Source organism: Phoenix dactylifera, unplaced genomic scaffold (assembly GCF_009389715.1).
Source record: "Phoenix dactylifera cultivar Barhee BC4 unplaced genomic scaffold, palm_55x_up_171113_PBpolish2nd_filt_p 000346F, whole genome shotgun sequence".
In the NCBI taxonomy this organism is placed as follows: Eukaryota; Viridiplantae; Streptophyta; class Magnoliopsida; order Arecales; family Arecaceae; genus Phoenix; species Phoenix dactylifera.
In genome coordinates this window covers 44,249-64,407 of record NW_024067805.1, presented here as the reverse complement: position 1 = coordinate 64,407, position 20,159 = coordinate 44,249, and positions in this window count along the sequence as shown.

Sequence of the window (20,159 nt, the reverse complement as noted above, 5' to 3'; positions counted from 1 at the left end):
CCCAAACCCAAACTGAAGTTCATCATTCTCCCACACTGAACCTTCTGTCTCCACCAGCACACCCTACAGAACACCTGATGAGATAGACTATCATTGCATCCATAGAATCCTAGGTGCCCTTTTTGATAGGCTATATGACATTTATTACGCAGCCAAGAGTGCCAAAGAACTCTAGAACACCCTAGATAGCAAATATGGTCTTGATGATACTAGGATAAAGAGGTTTAAGACCTCCGACTTCAATAACTTTATAATGGTGGACTTAAAGCCTATGAATGACCAAATTCATGATTTTGAAATACTGATCCACTAGCTTAGGGCTAATTTAACCAATTTGGATGAATCATTCCAGGTAGTCTGTCTGATAGATAAACAACCGAATTTCTGGTCTGATTTTGCTAAGCCTTTGAGCCGTACCCAAGAAGGTCTCACCCTAACCCAAGTTTTGAACTCCATTAGAATTGAAGAGCAGCATAGGCTCAGGAGTAAAACCTCCACTAGACACAAAAATAATTCTTATAATGTAGAGGCTCCACCTAGAAAAAATCAGAATTAATCCTTCAAAAATAAGCATTACAAAAAGAAACTCTCCAACCCTAGAAATCCTAACCACCACAATTGGAAACCTATCCAATCCCAGAAGCAGAATAAGAAGGAGGAAGGTGATGTTCATTTCTGTTATGTGTATGGTTGGAGCAACCATTTGTCTCCCCGGTGCTTTTATAAGAAGATTGCACCTCTTTAATCCAAGAAAAATGGTCTATACACAACCAGTGCTAAAGTTAACATGGTGACTTCTGGCGTCGACTCTTCTGAGAAAGCTTTCAGATCTGTTTTCTTCATTATTGAAGTTAACATGACTTTACAAGCACTTGATTGATGGATTGATACCGGAGTTAGTTTTCATATTTGTTCGGATCGCTCTTGGTTTTCTTTTTACGAGGTCTCAAGTGAAGAAGATGTGATCATGACAAACAGCTAGGAGGCGCATGAGCTAAGAGTAGGACATGTAGACTTAAAACTTACTTCTGGAAAAGTCCTGTTCCTGCATGGCGTCCAACATATTTCGGTCGTTAGAAGAAACCTAATTAGTGGTTCCTTGCTAGTCCAGCAAGACTATCGTCTTGCTTTTGAGTCAAATAAAGTTGTAATTTCTCATGGTATAATGTTTATTGGAAGAGAATTCCTAAGTGAAGGATTGTTTAAGTTGAATGAAATAGTTTCTTCAATAAATAAAAATCCTTTGATCATAAACATAGAACCTCCTTCTATTTGGCATGGTAGATTAGGTCATGTAAATTATAATATAATTAAGTAATTAATGAACCTAAATTTAATACCAAAAAGTTATCTTAAGAACTATGAGAAATGTGAAATTTGTGTAGAAACCAAACTTCCTAAAAAGCCTTTTAAATCTATTAATAGAGATTCGGATCTATTAGAATTGATCCATAGTGATGTTTGTGACTTTGGTAGAACTTCTAGAGGAGAAAATAGATACTTTGTGACCCTCATAGATGATCTATCCAAGTTCTGTTACATCTACCTAATTAAAACCAAGGATGATATACTCAGCAAATTTAAGATTTTTAAGATCGAAGCCAAGAACCAACAAAAAAAAAAATTAAAATTCTTAGATCAAATTAGAGAGGTAAATATACATCTAATGATATAACTCAATTTTGTGAAAATCATGGAATTATTTATGAAGTGACTGCTCTCTATTCTCCCCAATCAAATGGAATAGCAGAAAAGAAGAATAGGACTTTAATGGATATGGTTAACTCCATGCTTATAAGCTCAAGAGTACCAGAAAATTTGTGGGGGGAAGCTCTAGTTTTAACCTGTTATATCCTCAATAGAATTCTCTCCAAAAATAATGATCTAACCCCATATGAAGTTTGGAAATATAGAAAACCTAATCTTAGCTATTTGAAAGTGTGGGGGTGTTTGGCAAAAGTGAAAGAAAATAGGGCCTAAAACAGTGGATGCCATATTCATAGGATATGCAGCTAATAGTAATGCCAATAGATTTCTGATGATTAATTTAGAAGAAAGTGATATTAGTAACAATACTATCATAGAAGCCAGAGATGCAATATATTTTGAAGACACATTAGGACTAGAGTAAATAGTGGTATAGCTAGTAGCTCTAGTAGAATAAGGACAAGAGAAATAGAAGTAGAAGCAGAACCTAAAAGGAGTAAGAGATCTAGGATAGAGAAAATATTTGGAGATGACTTCTATACCTTTCTTATAGAGAACTCTCTAACTACTTTTGAGGACGCAATAAAATCTTTAGATTCATCATTTTGGAGAGAAGCTTTGGACAATGAGATGCAGCCAATTATCCAAAATCATACTTGGGAACTGACTGATCTTCCTTCTGGCTATAAAACTATAGGGTGCAAATGGATCTTTAAGAAGAAACTTAGGCCTGATGGGTCTATAGATAAATTTAAGGCTAGATTAGTTGCCAAGGATTTTACTCAGAGACCTGGGGTAGATTTCTTTGATGTTTATGCACCTGTAGCTAGGATTACTACTATTAGGGTCCCGATAGCATTAGCCTCCATCCATAAATTAGTGATTCATCAGATGGATGTGAAAACAGTTTTTCTAAATAGAGACTTAAATGGAGAAATTTATATGGACCAGCTAGAGGAATTTATAATTTCAGGCCAAGAAAAGAAAGTTTGTAGATTAATCAGATCTTTCTATGGTCTTAAACAAGCACCCAAGCAATGGCACTTGAAATTTGATGAAACCATACCGACATTTGGATTTGAAATCAATAGTACAAACGAATGTGTATACCATAAGAAAGTTGGAAATAAATTTGTGATATTGTGCCTCTATGTAGATGATATACTGATCTTTGGGACAGATTTTCAAATAGTTGATGAAGTAGACCAATTCTTAAGTCATAAGTTTGATATGAAAGACTTAGGACAAGTTGACTTAATTTTAAATATCAAAATAATTAGAAGTGCAAATAGTATTGAGTTATCCCAATGTCATTATGTTGACAAGATTTTTAATAAATATAATTATACCAATTGTTAGCCTGTCTCTACTCCTTTTGATCCCTCTACACACCTTAAGAAGAACTTAGAAATTTCTGTTCTTCAAAGCCTATATACTCAAACCATAGGCTCACTAGGATTCTTAGCAAACTACACCAGGGCAGACATAGCATTCGCTGGAAATAGACTTAGTAGATATACTATTAATCCAAATAGAGATCACTGGACAGCATTAGAAAGGATTCTTAGGTATCTCAAGAGTACCAAGTCCTATAGTTTGCACTTTAGTGGGTTTTCTGCTGTTCTAGAAGGCTGTAGTGATGCCAACTGGATCAACGATACCTTTGATGTTAAATCTACCATAGGATATATCTTTCTCCTAGGAGATGCTGTGGTGTCTTGGAAATCCACCAAACAAACCTTGATATCTAGGAGTATCATGGAGTCTGAACTAATTGCCTTAGACACCACTAGCACTAAGGCTGAGTGGCTTAGATATCTACTTATAGACCTTCCTGTAGATAAGTCGCCTTTACCACCTGTCTCCTTATATTATGACTGTAAATCTGCAATAGATAAGTGCAACCAAGAAAATGCAAAATGTAAAAATGAACAGGCACTTAAAAGTGCATCATAAATTATTAAGATATAAATTGAAAAATAACATTATAGCTTTGAATTTTGTAAAATTAGAAAATAATTTGGCTGATCAGTTTACAAAAGATTTGTCTAGAACAGTAGTTGTAGAGTTGTCGAGGGGGATGGAGCTTAGCCCATAAAGATAAATCACCACGGTGAGAAACCAACCTTAAAAGGTTAAATGGGTAGAAACAAACCGGAGTGTGACTAGCGGGCGCCCACTGGTGCCTGCAGTTGCTAGTGTTCACGGGTGCTAGCCAATCGCATCCACGTTTTGCGGACGCGTGTTAGCGCCCGCTAGCCATGATATTACCACGGACGTATTCACGGAAGGCGTGGACGCGTCAGCAAAAAGATCAATATACCCCTGCACAAAAAATTTATAAATACCTCCTATTTCATTTTATTCGGTATGCAACAAAATAGAGAAAAATACTAAAAAAAATCTGAAGAAAAATTCTTCCTCCTCTTAGCCACTTCTGATTTTTATTTTTGCAATTTTGTTCAGCAAAGCTTATTTTATTCTTTTTATTTCGTTCTTCGCTAGATCTGCAAGTCCAATCGGGTTCGATCTGGCTTCTTCCGAGATGTACCAAAGAAAAAGTTTAGGCTCGTCGTATCTCTGAGGAGGATTACTGGGAGACCTATACATGAGGGCAAACACTTCTTTGGGACAGCGTCTACACGCTTCGACCTGCCTTCAATCAGGCTATTTTTTCTTACTTTTATTTTAAATTTAATATTAATAGATCTATAGGATTTGCAATTTTGTGATTTAAATTTATTAAATGAATAGATTTATTTTGTGCTAGAATAGATTTCTTTTATACTATAATATTTTGATGCCGAATAATATACATACATATATATATATATATATATATATTATTTTTTTAAAATTTTTCAATTAATTACTGTTGCTGGTGGTCCAAACCGAGAACGATTGGCACAGCGATGTGAACGGGGTTCCGTCTGAGTCACCTTGGTTGGTGTTGATTACGCTTCACTTTCCACCGGAGAACCTGCAAGCAAGCCTCGCACCACCACTCCCCCCTATGTTGATTACGCTCCACTTTCCACCGGAGAACCTGCAAGCAAGCCTCGCACCACCACTGGGGTAGTGGGGGCCCTCCGACGATTAAGTCAGAGGAGATTGGAGGAGAAGGAGAGATAATTGCAGGTAGTAGGAGAATGCACTGGAAGTTCTTGCTTACCTCCCCCCTTCTACCCCCCGCAGCATATATACCAGGCTGGGGGGTCCTTCTGGGGGGTTGGTCATCGTGTGGCACGATGGAGTTGCCACTGACATGGCCGTTACGGGGCGTCGTGGGGCAGCGCTGGGTACGGCCGTGACAGGACGTAGTGGAGCTCCGCTTTGTACGGCTGTTACAGGAGATCGTGGAGCAGCGCCGGATACGACCGTTGCAGGGAGTAGTGGAGCAGAGGGTCGTGGCGTGCTTCAGGGGAACAGCCTGTCGTTGTCGAGAGATTGCCGACTCGGGGTCGGATTGCTGGATCAAGGGGCAGCCGACTCGGGTCGGGCTGCGAAGCCGAAGATATCCGATTCGGGGTCGGGTTACTGGATCAAGGGGCAGCCGACTCGGGGTCGGGCTGCGAAGCCGAAGATATCCGACTCGGGGTCGGGTTACTGGATCAAGGGGCAGCTGTAGTCTTCTTGGGCGCGCGTGTCGGTCACGTGGGGCATGGTGGCTGAGTTCTCCCGTAACAGTAGCCCCCCACTTCCGAGCCTGGAACCAGAAGGGGAACGGGTGAAGGAAGTGATGCTTCGAGATTGCCGCCATCCCTCGGAGAGGCGCGCGCGCTTCGAGCTCCCCGTCTTCTTTATGGCGTATGGCGGTTGTTGCTGACCTGGCAGTCTGAGGATTTCGGCGGACATCCTTCCTTAATGGCGTCGATTCGCCTTTGGGGCGCGAGCGACCCTTCGGCAGCCAGGCGTCCTCTGGCGTCACCGGGGCGTCACCCACCTTTCCGCCTATTTAACCGGGGGTCCTCCTCCGTCCGCCTTTCTATTTACAGACATCTTCGAGTTTCTCCTTTGCGCTGCCGTCATCGCCGTCGGACTGTTCGCTTGCTCCTCCTTTGACGCTCTCGGAGCCGTTCTTCCTTCTCTTCCGGTGAGTTGCCCCATTCTTTAATTTAGGGCTCTCCATACTCTCCTTTTGTATTAGTGTACTCCAGTCGTTCCGGTCCTTTCCCCCTTCTTGACCCTGTCCTGACCGTAGATTCACTGGCCATTAGGGATGGACGAAGTGAGAGCAGACCGCATTAAGTCGGAGTTGGTCGCCGAAGACCTAGATAGGTTCATGGCTCGATACCACCTTCCCGAGGCCTGCAATGTTACACTCCCGGGGCCTGAGGAGAGGATGTCCCATCCTCCTATGAGGGGGTGGATGTTTTGTGCAACAATTGTCTGGACAAGCTCATCTTTTGGAAGGCCTCGTAAAACAAAATATCAGCTGAGCTTCCACTATCCACAAGAACACGCCTTACATCATAGTTTGCCATAGTGAGGGAGATCACCATGGCGTCGTCGTGGGGGGTCTGAACCCCCTTTACATCTTCATCACAAAAAGTGATTACATTACCGACCCTCTGCCTCTTCGCGACGGCTGCCCCTGATGCTTCAGTCGAGCCCCCTGCGTTCCTCTCGGGCCGGGGGCAGCCCCCAGTGATAGTATGAATCACGCCCGCGACGGGTCGATTCTGCTCCCGAGGCTCCGGAGGGGCTAGGTCGGCCGGACGCGAGTCTGCGGGGGGACGTCGGTCGTTCACATATCGACCGAGACGCCCTCGGCGGATGAGAGCCTCGATCTCGTCCCGAAGCTGGAAGCAGTCTTCGGTGTCGTGGCCGTGGTCCCGGTGGTACTCACAGTACGCCCGAGAGGGCCTCCTCCCAAGGATCTTCTTCATCTGTCTCGGGACCGGGAGGTCCTCCCGCCCCTTGATTTCCATGAGGATCTGGGTCTGGGGAGTCAGGAGAGGAGTGTACCGGTTGAAACGTCGGGGCGGAGAACGAGGGCGTAGGGCGCCGTGGTTCCTCGCCGGCGACAGGCTTCTGCGCCGACGTTGAGGCGTCGGGCTCCTCCTCTGGCGTGCCTCTTTTCGCCTTTTCTTCCCGAGCTTTGGAGGGATCTCGGCGGCCTCCTTGCTCCGGTGGGCGGCCGCCTCCTCGGCGTCCGCATACTGGTTCGCCCGAGACAACAGCTCCGGGGGCTCCGCGGCAGGCGTTTGTCCAGGGAGAAGGTGAGTCTGCCCTTTCGGAAGCCACGCTTCAGGGCTGAAAGAGCCACCTCCTGGCTCAAGTTCCGGACTTCCAGCGTAGCCTTGTTGAAGCGGGTAAGATAATCCCGCAAGCTTTCTCCCTCGTTTTGCCGGATATCGAAGAGGGAGTCGGAGACCAGTCGCCGCCGGCTACTGACGGCGAAATGGGTGATGAAGAGGCGAGTAAACTGGTCGAAGGACTGGATTGAGTTAGCCTCCAAGCCGGCGAACCACGCCCTTGCCGGGCCACGGAGGGTCACTGGGAAGGCCTTGCAGAGGAGAGGATCTGATGCTCCGTGGAGGAGCATAAGAGTCCTGAAACTCTCGACGTGATCTCGCGGGTCCGCCGCCCCGTCATAGGGCTCGATCGCCGGCATTTTAAACCCCGGCGGATTCGGGGTCCGCAGGATCCTCGAGGCAAGCGCCGGCTGGGAGGAGATCTCCAAGTCGGCGAAGGAATCTTTGGAGTGGCCCTTCAGGACCTGGAGTTGTCGGTGGAGATCGTCTACCCGCCGGTCCAGAGAGCGCGACCGATGGGTGGGAGACAAAGAGCACCGAGAGGGGGACCGACTGGAGCGCGGGTTCCTTGAGGACTGGGGGGTCTGGGAACGCGCCCGGGCCCGCCTCTCGTACCCCGCGCAGCTCCGATGGGAAGGTCCCGGCAGAATGGACCGTGCTCGAGAGTCTTCTTCGCGCCGGCGCTCCTCCCCATGGGAGAGGAAGGAGCGCGGGTTGAGGAGGACAGGTGAGCGCTCAGGGAGCAGCGGCTCCTGGGCCCGCTACGGCGCCCGAGACATCACACCCTGCAGGTTCTGCACTGCCTCCGCGAGGGTGCGAACCTGCTGGGCTAACTGGTCGAACTGAGCGGCTTCGACCATCTGAATGGAGGGTGGAACGGTGGAGTGTTGCTGAGAATGTGTTGGAGACGCAGCGGCCTCCCGGCCGGAGGCGCGAGAGGCCCCGCGACCGGAGACATTGGAAGCTCCACGACCACCTCGCCGTGCCATTACGATCGCTCTGAGATTCGGGCCCTTCCTCTAGTGCCAACTGTTGCTGGTGGTCCAAACCGAGAACGATTGGCACAGCGATGTGAACGGGGTTCCGTCTGAGTCGCCTTGGTTGGTGTTGATTACGCTCCACTTTCCACCGGAGAACCTGCAAGCAAGCCTCGCACCACCACTCCCCCCTATGTTGATTACGCTCCACTTTCCACCGGAGAACCTGCAAGCAAGCCTCGCACCACCACTGGGGTAGTGGGGGCCCTCCGACGATCAAGTCAGAGGAGATTGGAGGAGAAGGAGAGATAATTGCAGGTAGTAGGAGAATGCACTGGAAGTTCTTGCTTACCCCCCCTTCTACCCCCCGCAGCATATATACCAGGCTGGGGGGTCCTTCTGGGGGGTTGGTCATCGTGTGGCACGATGGAGTTGCCACTGACATGGCCGTTACGGGGCGTCGTGGGGCAGCGCTGGGTACGGCCGTGACAGGGCGTAGTGGAGCTCCACTTTGTACGGCTGTTACAGGAGATCGTGGAGCAGCGCCGGATACGACCGTTGCAGGGAGTAGTGGAGCAGAGGGTCGTGGCGTGCTTCAGGGGAACAGCCTGTCGTTGTCGAGAGATTGCCGACTCGGGGTCGGATTGCTGGATCAAGGGGCAGCCGACTCGGGGTCGGGCTGCGAAGCCGAAGATATCCGACTCGGGGTCGGGTTACTGGATCAAGGGGCAGCCGACTCGGGGTCGGGCTGCGAAGCCGAAGATATCCGACTCGGGGTCGGGTTACTGGATCAAGGGGCAGCCGACTCGGGGTCGGGCTGCGAAGCCGAAGATATCCGACTCGGGGTCGGGTTACTGGATCAAGGGGCAGCTGTAGTCTTCTTGGGCGCGCGTGTCGGTCACGTGGGGCATGGTGGCTGAGTTCCCCCGTAACAATTACAATTATAGTTTAATTTGCTTATTTAGGTGAGATATTGCTAACACTTCCTTCATGCTTAGTCTTTCTTAACTAGCAATAGTGGGTCTTTTAACCATGCATAGTTTTTAAAAGACTCCAAAAAGAGCGGCCTCTTGATATTGGCCCATGCTCTAGTTGTTCAGTTCAGATGACATTAAAAAGTCCTACCAAACATAACCTCGAACATAAGCTGAACCAAATTCACCTAGAAACTTTCTTTAATTTTAGCCAGCACTGTAGCACTGTCTTTGTCGATGAACCAAGGGGCCCTACAAATCTCGCAAATCACGTTGAGACTAACATTAAGATTTCATTATCTTGAGGCTTTTGGCTTTGTTACAACATGACAATATATAAAAGAAAAACGGCAAAAGATGTCCTTCGCTCTAAACTATGTTTTATGTCCAAATTCCCAACCTCCCCCAACAGCCGCATCATTAAAATTATTCGCATCATTGGCTTTAATGTCCGTCCCTCGTTGAATCCATGGAGCATGGCAGCATCCAAGGGAGGCTCTCACTGCGTTCGTTGTCGCTCTCAGCCGTGCCGATAGAGGCACGTGAAATCGCACCTCGCTGATATCACTCTTTTCGTCCGGTCGCTTTATAGTTTATGCTGTCAGAAAAGTGGGGAATTATGTCGCTGCAGTTCATTCAATAAATCCGTGGTCTCAAGATGATAAGTGTTCACTACCCGGGATGAAGAAGCCTTATCGCTTGCTAGCCCCAACTCTTCCTTGCTACTACGACATTAGCAGGGATTTTTTTTTTTTTTTTGATACTGAAATGGGAAGGCAGATGATTTTTTTTTAAAAAATAATTAGTTAGAAGAAATTTTATTCTCATTTTCTGATTCAATTCAGAAGGAAAAAAAAATTATTTTGAATATCAAAAAAAAAAGAATATGAAAAATTATGAAAGTAAGCTTAAGTCCTATTTTTTTTATTGATCATCCATCCAAAAACTGAGATGAGTAATCTTTATTTATAATATTAGTGAGATTCTTTTTTTTACGATTTGGATTGGATTTATCTATTTGTTCTAATAGGAATAACACTCCAAAAATAAATATAACTAATAAAAATAATTAAGAAAAAAAAAATTTTACAAAATGTAGATCTCGATTTGTATATCAACTTTGCCATCTGTGGTTCTGGCTAATTTTTTCACGGATTGAGAGATAACATTAGGTCAAAGTCTTTCTCGAAAGAAAAGTTTTGATTTGACCAGCCTATTTTGAGGTATAAACGATGGAATTTCGGAACGATTTTACCCTTTAAAGGATTGACACAAAGTTATAAATCTCAAAAAGCTATCCAATTTCAAAGAAAAAAAAGAGCATCTCAATTAGGCATCGTATAACCAAGTTATGGTCTTCGGAACTTTGATACACGATTTAGCTTTTCGATATGTTATTTTTACTCATGGACACTGTTCAACCCTACTCGTAGTGGCTGAAGTAATCTACATCGAGTATGAGGATGATTTCAGAAGGAAATGGAATGCCCCAATCCTTCAAAACTCAATTCTGACTCTCCTCTAGTATTCAAATCATATTGCGATTCTGATTTTGATTTTAGTTACGAACCAAATGCATCAGAAAATATGGTCATTCTGATTTCTATTTCAATTTTAATTTTGATTCCGATTCTGATTCCAGTCATGAACCAAAAAGACCTGAGTTGCCTTGGTCCCTTCTATCAAACAGCTACAAAATTGAACTCAAGATTGATATCTGGATGTAGGTAGAATGGAATCAATCTGGGCTACGCTTAAGCCCAAACTGGATTTGATTCCATATCATTGGTACAAATACAAAATACTTTATCTACTTGATAAGTTCCTTTTTCTTAATGATTTTTGAGGCATTTATCATCTACCATTATTGGTGTTATTGAGGCCTTATGCTTGGTATTGGAAATTATGTTCATTGGAAGAGGCCTGACGTTAATAATCAAAACACAAATCAGATCTGCACCGAGCTTGAACTAGGTTTTGAATAAATAAGAGTTACTCAAGTTTGCTACTTTTAAAAGATACACCTATACGTGTGTGTGTGTGTGTGTGTGTGTGTGTGTGTGTGTGTGTATATATATATGTATATGTGTGTGATAGACAGTAAAGGTTATGTAAACTCCTGGCATTTTTTCTAAGAAGAGCTCCCTGAAGGGTTCTTGCCCAGTAACTTTTTATTACACAAATTAGACTTTTTGATTGGTTCTAGCTAGTCAAGTAGTAGCTGTTTCAGTCCAACCATGGTAGACTGACAGTGGTCCATTTGGAGATTGATCTGTGGGGCAATGATTCATATTTGACCTATATACGTAGAGTTTCCAGTTGAAACCAAATCCGACAGCCTGTAATCCAATTTCAGATGTTCTAAATTTTCTGAGCTAGTATAAATCTTTTGAATGATTTAGTTAGATTCAGATTATTAATCATGGTCTGATCATACAAGATTGATATCTTTCTCTAAGAAATTAATATTGTGCCTTTATGGAAGTTGTGGTAATTTTTTTTCCCTGTAACAAGATGGTAAGGAAGGAAGATAAGATTTGGATTTTTATGAAAGTAATGGAGGAATAGTACATGTTCAAAACGAAATCATTTGCTAGATTGTTGCTAATTATTATTATTGAAAGGTTGGATCGAGGCGTAGTTCGACAGTTATCAGGTGCTGGTTTTTCATTATTTTAGTTTAATGGGATATTATTTCCTTTGATTTTGAACAAGGAAGATTAAGAGGTGAGAGTCCTTGAAAGTTAAGAAGAATTCCAAAAATTTTGTAAGCTAGACCATCAGAGGTTATGATTTGCACAAGTATTCTGAAGGTGGCCCAATCATGCTATAAAAGTGCGAAATAATTTTGCCTCATCAGTTTTATCTTTTTGAATAATGTTATGGAGGGAATAAGTAGATCATGTTTTAGAAGGCAATAAGATTGGACAAAAGCAGCCTAAACTTTTGGTTGGTTTAGCTGCAAATCCTCTATTTGTCTATCTGTCTGCCTGTCTGTCTATCTATCTATATATGCGTAAGAGAGATCAGAAGGGGCTATTCCATGTACCCACCTCACCCCATCTATGTTGGAGCCTAGGTTCCCCGGCAATCAAGTTAAAACTTGTGGAATTGGAGCTCTGTTAATTAAGGGTAAGAGGTGATGTCCCTCGAGCAAGAGCTCGATGGTAGCAGAAAATTTTTATGACTTGGATATTTGTACCATCAAACTAACAAGGTTTCAATTAGACCAGTCCCAGTCAAATGTTGATATAACTTCGCTTAGAATCTGTCCTTTCATTTGATAAGTCTCATTAGGTTTTTCTTTTCTTATTCTTTTAACCTCATTCCAAGTCAGATATGTGGGTTAGGCCTGGTTTACAAGTTTATAACCACATTTTGAAACTAAGTTTTATTAAGTCAATATTGAGTTCACTAAGGTTTGTCTAAAGTCAGCTTAGATTCTATGATATTTATAACAAACTCAAATTGTTGTTGTAAGGACCGTGCAGGCGTGTATTTAGTCCCACATTGGTTATTCATTAAAGAGATCTTGGATACTTATACAGGATCAAGGAACTTAAATAATACCTTGCGGCTAGCCATTTTGGGTGAGGTCTTGGGTTGTGACAAATGGTATTAGAGCGAACTCGGCCTATAGCCTATGTAGACTAGGAGACACTGCAGTCGGGTTCATGGAAGCTGACCACGGGCCTATCGTGGTATTTGTAATTAAATTTGAATGAATTTGAACCCTTAGCAACGGTTATTCGTCAAAGAGATCTTTGGGTACTTATATAGGATCAAAAAACTTAAATAATACCTTCCGGCTAGCCATTTTGGGTGAGACCCTGGGTTGTTACAAAGCGAACTCAGCCCATAGCTTATGTGGACTAGGAGACACTACAGCATGAGTTAATGAAGGCTGACCACAAGCCTATCGTGGTGCATGTGATTAGACTTGAATGAATTTGAACACTTAGCCTGACGAGAACGTTGGGATTTAAGTGAGGGGAGTATGTGAGGAATCGTGTGGGCGTGTATTTAGTCTCACATCGGTTATTTGCCGAGAAGATCTTAGATATTTATACAAGATCAAGGAACCCAAATAATACCTTCCGATTAGCTATTTTGGATAAGATTTTGGATTGTTACAGTTGTCTTTGGTCATACTTCTAACTAATGAATTTGAGTTTCAAAATTTTGTCTAGATGCACATTAGATTGGCTAGAATTTGATAGCATGGACTTGATACATTGACATCCCTATATCAAATGAATAACTGCGAATCAAAGATGTAGGTCTCATATCAAGATAGTCCATTTACAAAAGAAAAAAAAATAAAGAAATAAAAATCAAATCAGAAATTCATTGGCATAGTATCCACCTACAATAAGCAACCAAGCTCTGTTCATTTTGTTGCAAGGATAAATAAATCTTTAATTGCAGCTCTTTTTAATCTTGAAACAAGCACATCTGCTTGCAAATATTGAATGGATGTGGTGGGGGCTAAACGTGTGAATCAAAGGCTGGCTTCATTCTCAGATCTTTGACAGGGGAACAAATTAACTCATGGGTCTTATGTGATGTTATAGGAACTGCTAGGAGAATTCTTGGGGGTTGGAATGATGCCAGATTTGGCGTTTAGAAGAAGGGTATTCGAAGATGAGAATCACTTCGAATACCGTTCAGCAGATGGACATAATTCTTAATGTAAGTTGAACCACTGTGGTCTATGGCCTGACAGAGGATGGGATGAATTGAAAGAAATTAAAGCATCCTTCAATGGGCCATGGATTGTCGGGGGAGTTATGATACATGAAAGGAAGAGGAACCCACAAGTACAAAAATATCTTCAAGACTTTCCTCTCTTTTATCAGATCATTTCATAAGGAAACTTCATTGATGTGCATCGAGACCGACCATAACTCATTAGAGGTATCGTCGAACCAAAGCTCGCCATAAAGCCAGTGCACCACCGGTCAAAGCTAGCCACTTGGCAAGCCCGGAAGCATGTGGCTAGATTTCAAAAGCTCCTTATAGCTAGTGACACCTTAGCCAAGATCTTAGGCGATCTCCGAAATCATGTCGACCTACCAGGCAAGGCGCGATTTGCATGCGAACGCCCGCGCCTAATGTTTGGAACGTGCAAAGGCCTGGCAATCTACATGCTCGATTCCTATGGTGACAGGCTCTCATCTTTGCCTATACAACCAATTCTCTAGGGGATCTTTCAATTAAGTACTCGGTACCCTGACAGACTACTGAGAACCTTTTGCTATTTTCTGAGTATCGTCTTGACTTAGGCATTGGCATAACCTCTACCGGACATACCATGGTAAGAGGACTTCTTTGTCTGTACTGTTTTAGATTGGAGTGCGGTCGTGGACTAGCATTCCGTCAACTGTCGCCTGCCTTAGGTCTCAACCCAGCATAATCCAAGCAGCCGATGACTGAGCCCTCCATCACTAATGCTCCACTCGCTTGGTGCCTAATGCAAGCCGGTTACCAATGGCAACACTCATCTTGGCGAAGCTTGATAGATTTTTGGTCTTCGTGGAATGGGATGACTTGTGCCCTCATTCTTGTCAATATATGTTGCCTAATCCTTGCTCTGATCATGTCCCAATTAAACTCTCCCTTAAAGGGCCTCCTAAGTTGAACATCTTTAGGTTTGACGGAAGTTGGATGTCTAATGATGGTATCATGGGTGTTGTTTACAGTGCTTAGAGCTTTGCAAGATCTTCAAAGGGTGCAATTATAAATCTTATCTCTAAACTAAGAAATACTAGATATGCCTTGAAAAACATTGGTAAGGGTGCAAATGGGTCGGGTTGACCTATGATCCAATCTGACCCAACTCATTTAGACCCGATCCGCCCTATTTTAAATGACTCATGGGGTTAGATTGGCTTCTAAAATTAAACTCATTTTATTTTTCGGATCGGGTCTAGGTTTACTAAATTCCAACCCGACCCAACCCGCTTCGTTGTTTTTTGGAACAATTTTGGATCATTTACTCTACAGCCCGACCCAACTAGACCCAAACCCGGATATACTATTAGGGCCCGCATGAAGACTTGGGATCTGGGTTTTTTCTTAATGCAGCCGATATTCCTTGAACTGTATATGAAAACAATTCTATATGCAAAGGATAGGCCGTCAAGAGCTTTTCATGAAGCTTTTTAAACATTTTTCATGCATTTGGAGCATGAGGATTTTAAGACTCATGTGGTTCCGTCGTCCATCAAAATTCTAAAACAGAATCCAGAGATTGTGTTGGAATCTGTTGGAGATTTATTAAAATCAGTCAATCTTGAAGCATAGGTCTCACCATCCAAATCAGTGTCCCCATGGACACTCCAGGATCAGGAGAAGAATGATCAAATCTATTAAAATCACATACTTCGTCAAGAAAATAAAGAATAATGTTATCTTCTTTTTTAAAAAGAATAGTATTATCCTCTGGACTGGATCTTCTGGTATGGGCTATGTAGTTATATGTCACTCGTCTAAGAGAGATGCAAGGTTCAAATGCCATTTTTGAAATTCTTATTGGTAAATTATATCTTGTTCCAGAAACTAGATACCATATAATCCATGAATCTTATGGAATCATTCCCTTTGGGTTACTTTACTTTGTATAATTGAATATTTTGCAAACCTATAAACATAATGTTAGAAAAACATAATGTTTGAACCTATGAACGGGTGGCAGTATTTGTAGCTTTGGCCAATTTGGTATAGGTAGTTAGTTATGCTATAGAGGCTCTTGCTAGATTGTTCGAAATTGATCCAGACCCAACCCGGATCCTACCCGGACTCGATTTTTTTTGGGTTGGGGCTAGGTTATACATGGCCCTTACCCAACTCGATGACCCGCTGGGTTAGAAATTTAGCCGTGGACTCAAACAGATCTTCTATTGGATTAGGTTTGGATCTAATATTAGGATCCGAACAAGAAACTGGGTTGGATCGGGGTCGCTCTGATCCGACCCATTTGCACCCCTAAACATTAGTCATCTAAGGTCAGATGCTCAGCTAAGCAGGAATAGGATAAATTACTTGGTCAGATACAATGAATTGATAGGAATGAGGAATAGGGCTTGCTCTCTTCTCTAGAGAGAGACCAGGGAGGCTTGTAATTAGAAGCTTCCAAATAGAAGCTTCGTCAAATTTATAAGGCAGGGGAAATCTATTGGAAACAAAGGGCAAAAATTAAGTGGCTAGCTGAGGGTGACAATAATATGGCTTTCTTTCGCAAAGTTGCCAACCTCCTTAGAAAGGTCAATTAGCTTGTTAATGTTGAAAGGAATGGATCAACTTTCTTGGACCAAGAGGACATTAAAAGGGTTTTCATAGAGCTTTTCTAAAGGCATCTTTGATGTCTCGGCGGTCCCCTAGATTGCACTCGATTGGGGTTGTCTCTATCACTCTTCATAACCAGATCTTAGTTGTCTTGGGTCCCCCTTAACCTTGGAAGAAATCATGGAAGCAGAATTTTGTTTCAGAGGAAATAAAAGTCCAAGGCTGGATGGATTTTCAATTTGTTTTTTTAGCATTTTTAGAAATATGTAGTAGGTGATCTTCTTTTCCTTTTCCAGCAACTTTACGATACGAATATTGATTTTGCCGGTATTAATTATGCTACTTCATCTTTAATTCTTAAAAAAGAAGCTGCCAAAAAACCAACTGACTGTAGGCATGTCTTGCAGGAGAGGGAGATCCTTCTGGAAGGTAACTCTGCTACGGTTATTGGCTGGATTCTATAGGTTTCAAAGGAGGTCGGCAATTACCATCCGCTGTTGAGAAATATCCGGACCATGGTTTGTGGTGGGATGGTGTTTCAGGTGAAGCATGTGTTCAGAGAGGCCAACGGGGCTGCAGATTAGGTGGCTTCTTTTGTTGCCCAGTGCTCTTCACAATGTGTTGTTTTTTAATTTTCTTAGCGGTATCCGTACACGTTATGTAGAATATTGCCGTTTTCAGCTTAAAAAAAAGGGAAAAAAAAAGAACCAACTGGCTGTAGGTTGATAAGTTTGATTCATAACTGCAAAAAAAAGTATTATAGAAGTGCAGGCAGACCGGTTACGACCCTTCATGAATGACTAAATAAATCCTGCTCAGACTGCTATTATTAAGGGAAGATCAATAATGGATAACCATTTTGTGCCAATGAAATCCTGCATCATTCCAGGAAGGCGGACTTGGATGGAGTAATATGTAGATTGGACTTCTCAAAAGAATTTGACAGAGTTGGCCACTCGAAAGCTAGGCACTTTCCTTCGAAATAGATTGGCTGGATACAAAACATCATCCTCTCATGCAAGATTGCAGTGAATGTGAATGGAGGCATTGGGGTTGGATCTTTTCTGTGGATGAGGGCTAAAGGAAGGTGATAAGCCTCTTACCAGGCCTCAATGAGCCCAGAGGCCAAACCCCCGTTACTTAGTTGCCATCGATCAAGTTTTTGACATGTGGAACTCAGCCACAGATTCACAAGAGGAAATGAAGGCTACCACGACGAAGCTAGGAGAGAAAGGAAGACAGGGCTTCGCCGATGGCCACAATGCCAAGACGGAGGGAGTGGAAGGACGTTCGGGGCTTTGGAGTTGGGAGCAGAAGGCAAACCATGTTGGAGCCATGCACATGGTACGTTGAGACATGGGTAGCGGGGAACAGTTTGCCGATGTAATAGCCCATCTTTTCATCGGTCGATTAAGATGGCCTTCTATGTCCCTAATTGTTCATACTCGCTATAGATTCCATCTGTAAAATGCTTAAGCTATGAAGGAATATATTGCTATTTTGAAGATAATTCTCTACAATTTTCAGATGATATCTGGGCCTGCAGTTTGTTGTCAACAATGCTAAAATTCCTTTCTCCTTTCTTTTGGAGGGTCAATTCAGTGCTCATGTCGCTGCCGCTCTATTTCATGTCGATCTTCAAGCTTGCAGTTTGGGTGATTAAAACAAAATTGACACATATCGGAGATCTTCTCTTTAGTCGGGCTCATCCAAATATCAAAGTATTTTTCGTAAGGTTAATTGGAAAACAGTATGTTTACAAAAGTAGAGAGGCACGCATGGGGTCAAAGCCTTTAGTCAGCTTAATACTTCCTCACTCGCTAAACTGGGATGGAGGTTTCTCTCCTATGATCTGCGTATTTGGAGAAATAAGCTTACTTTGCTTATCATAAAAAAGTGAAATTTTCCAGGAGTTTGAAGCCAATTACGAGATACTCGATTAGGGTTCATTTTAAAAAAGTGAAATTTTCCAGGAGTTTTAATCAGCTTTCTTCCTTACTGGCAGCGGTTGGTCTTAAAAAAGGGTGAAAGATTAGTTGAAATAGAAAACGAATGGAGATGAGCCTCTTTTCAGAATCCTTGTTTCATTTCTTAAACAGGAGGCGTATCAGGTGTTCATTTGCTGGCACTTTATAGAAGATCGGCATCCTATTAAAAGTCAAGTGCTTTCTTTGGTTATGCTGGAAGAGGAAGTTAAACACGAGAAAAAATGTTGGCAGAAAAATTGGCATAAATCTTGGGGGTTGTGTGCTTTGTAATGTAGCAATTGAATCGGCCGATCATCTTTTCCCCCCACAAGAATCCAATCAATGCTCTCAGATAGATCTGATGCTGCACATCTGTTCTGGATTTCGCAGAATGAGAGACAAACTCTTTTCCGGCCAAAGTTGCCGTTTTCTTTCAAATTTTCTGTTCTGCAGCATTACAAACACCTCGTTCTGTTTCTTTGCCACTGTAATGAAGTGCATGGCACTGCCATTGTTGTTGTTAAAATATTAGAAGAAAAGAACAAAGTAGTTTTATTCCCCTTCTTCCCCTCAAATTCCCACCCTCTTCCTTCCCAATAGTCGCCTGATGCTCTCAAGAATTTATTCTTCAATCTCCAAAATCAAGAAGTAGTTCATCCTTCTGCTGCCGATCAACCAATGAAGAGCTGCAGCTTCATCACAACCTATGTCTTCCGATTCATTCATCTTGGAGGTAGTTCTACCAGAACTTGATGAACAAACCGACCCAGATTCAATGGATACTACGAGATCAAGAGATGACACAAGGGATTCTGAAGATTTTACTATACCACCCAAACTGAAATTTCTAATCTCTCGCATAAATTCCCTGGTTCCCACTCAGCTCACAGCAGAGAATTTTCTCACCTGGAAATCCCAGATCACCCGATTGTTCAAAGCAAGCGGATATTATGATTTTCTTGATGGTTCCTCATCCTCAACCTCAGGTATTTCAGCTGGCTCTGATACCATGAAGAGTTCTAAGTCACTGTAAATGAACCAGAGGATGTTTCAGAGAGAAGTTTCAGTGAGAGAAGAAGAAGAGTTTCTTTATTCATGGAATACATCTATATCCTTCAGAGTTTATTACAGTCCCTTATATAGGAATCAAGATTGAAGCAGTTGAACTGTGACTGTTACAACTGATTCAGTTTAGCCAACTGATTCAGGTAAGTTAAGGTTCTGGAACAGTGATCATTCAAGATTATTTTCCTATTTCATTGCATTCGGTACATCTCAAAAAGTTATATATACTTGTATATATACTCTATATAAGAAAAATAATATTTACCGATACAAGCTATTTTGTGATTTCTAAAATTACTCTAATAAAATTTTACTAATAAATAAAAATAATACTAACCGATACAGTATTACATTAAAAAAAATAATATGAGCTGTACAGGATTTCTAAAATTATATATTTTTTTTTTCTGTTTTCTTTTTTGTCACCCAAAGTCGTTATTCTTCTTTTGATCTTTTTTGGTCTTTTTTTTTGCGCTAAAAAAGAGAGAAGAGGGGGTGAGGAGAACCTCACCCGCGTAGCAACTCTCACCGGGTCTTCTCTCCGCTGGAGAGTGTTCGACGCGGATAGAATATTTTTTACTCATATCCTCTCCACTCGTGGCAGAGCTCCACCAGTGTGGTAGCCCTAATCCCGTGTGAGTACGTCACACCAGTACCATCTAAGTAATAGCAGATCAGATAGCGACTTCACCGGGCAAATCAGGCAGAAGGCATCCGATCCCCGCATAGCCCGCGCATTTTTTTGGTCTTCCTTTGGTCTGAAGGTTCTGTAACGGCAGAGCTTGCTCCACACTCTGCTATCGCCCTGTACATTCCTTTATTAATAATATTTTGGTGGCATCTCGCCTCGCCTTTCCATCAACGAAGAATACGAGCCTCGGTGGCTTTTGAGGCCAATAGCGGAATGCTGGTCTGATCAAGAAA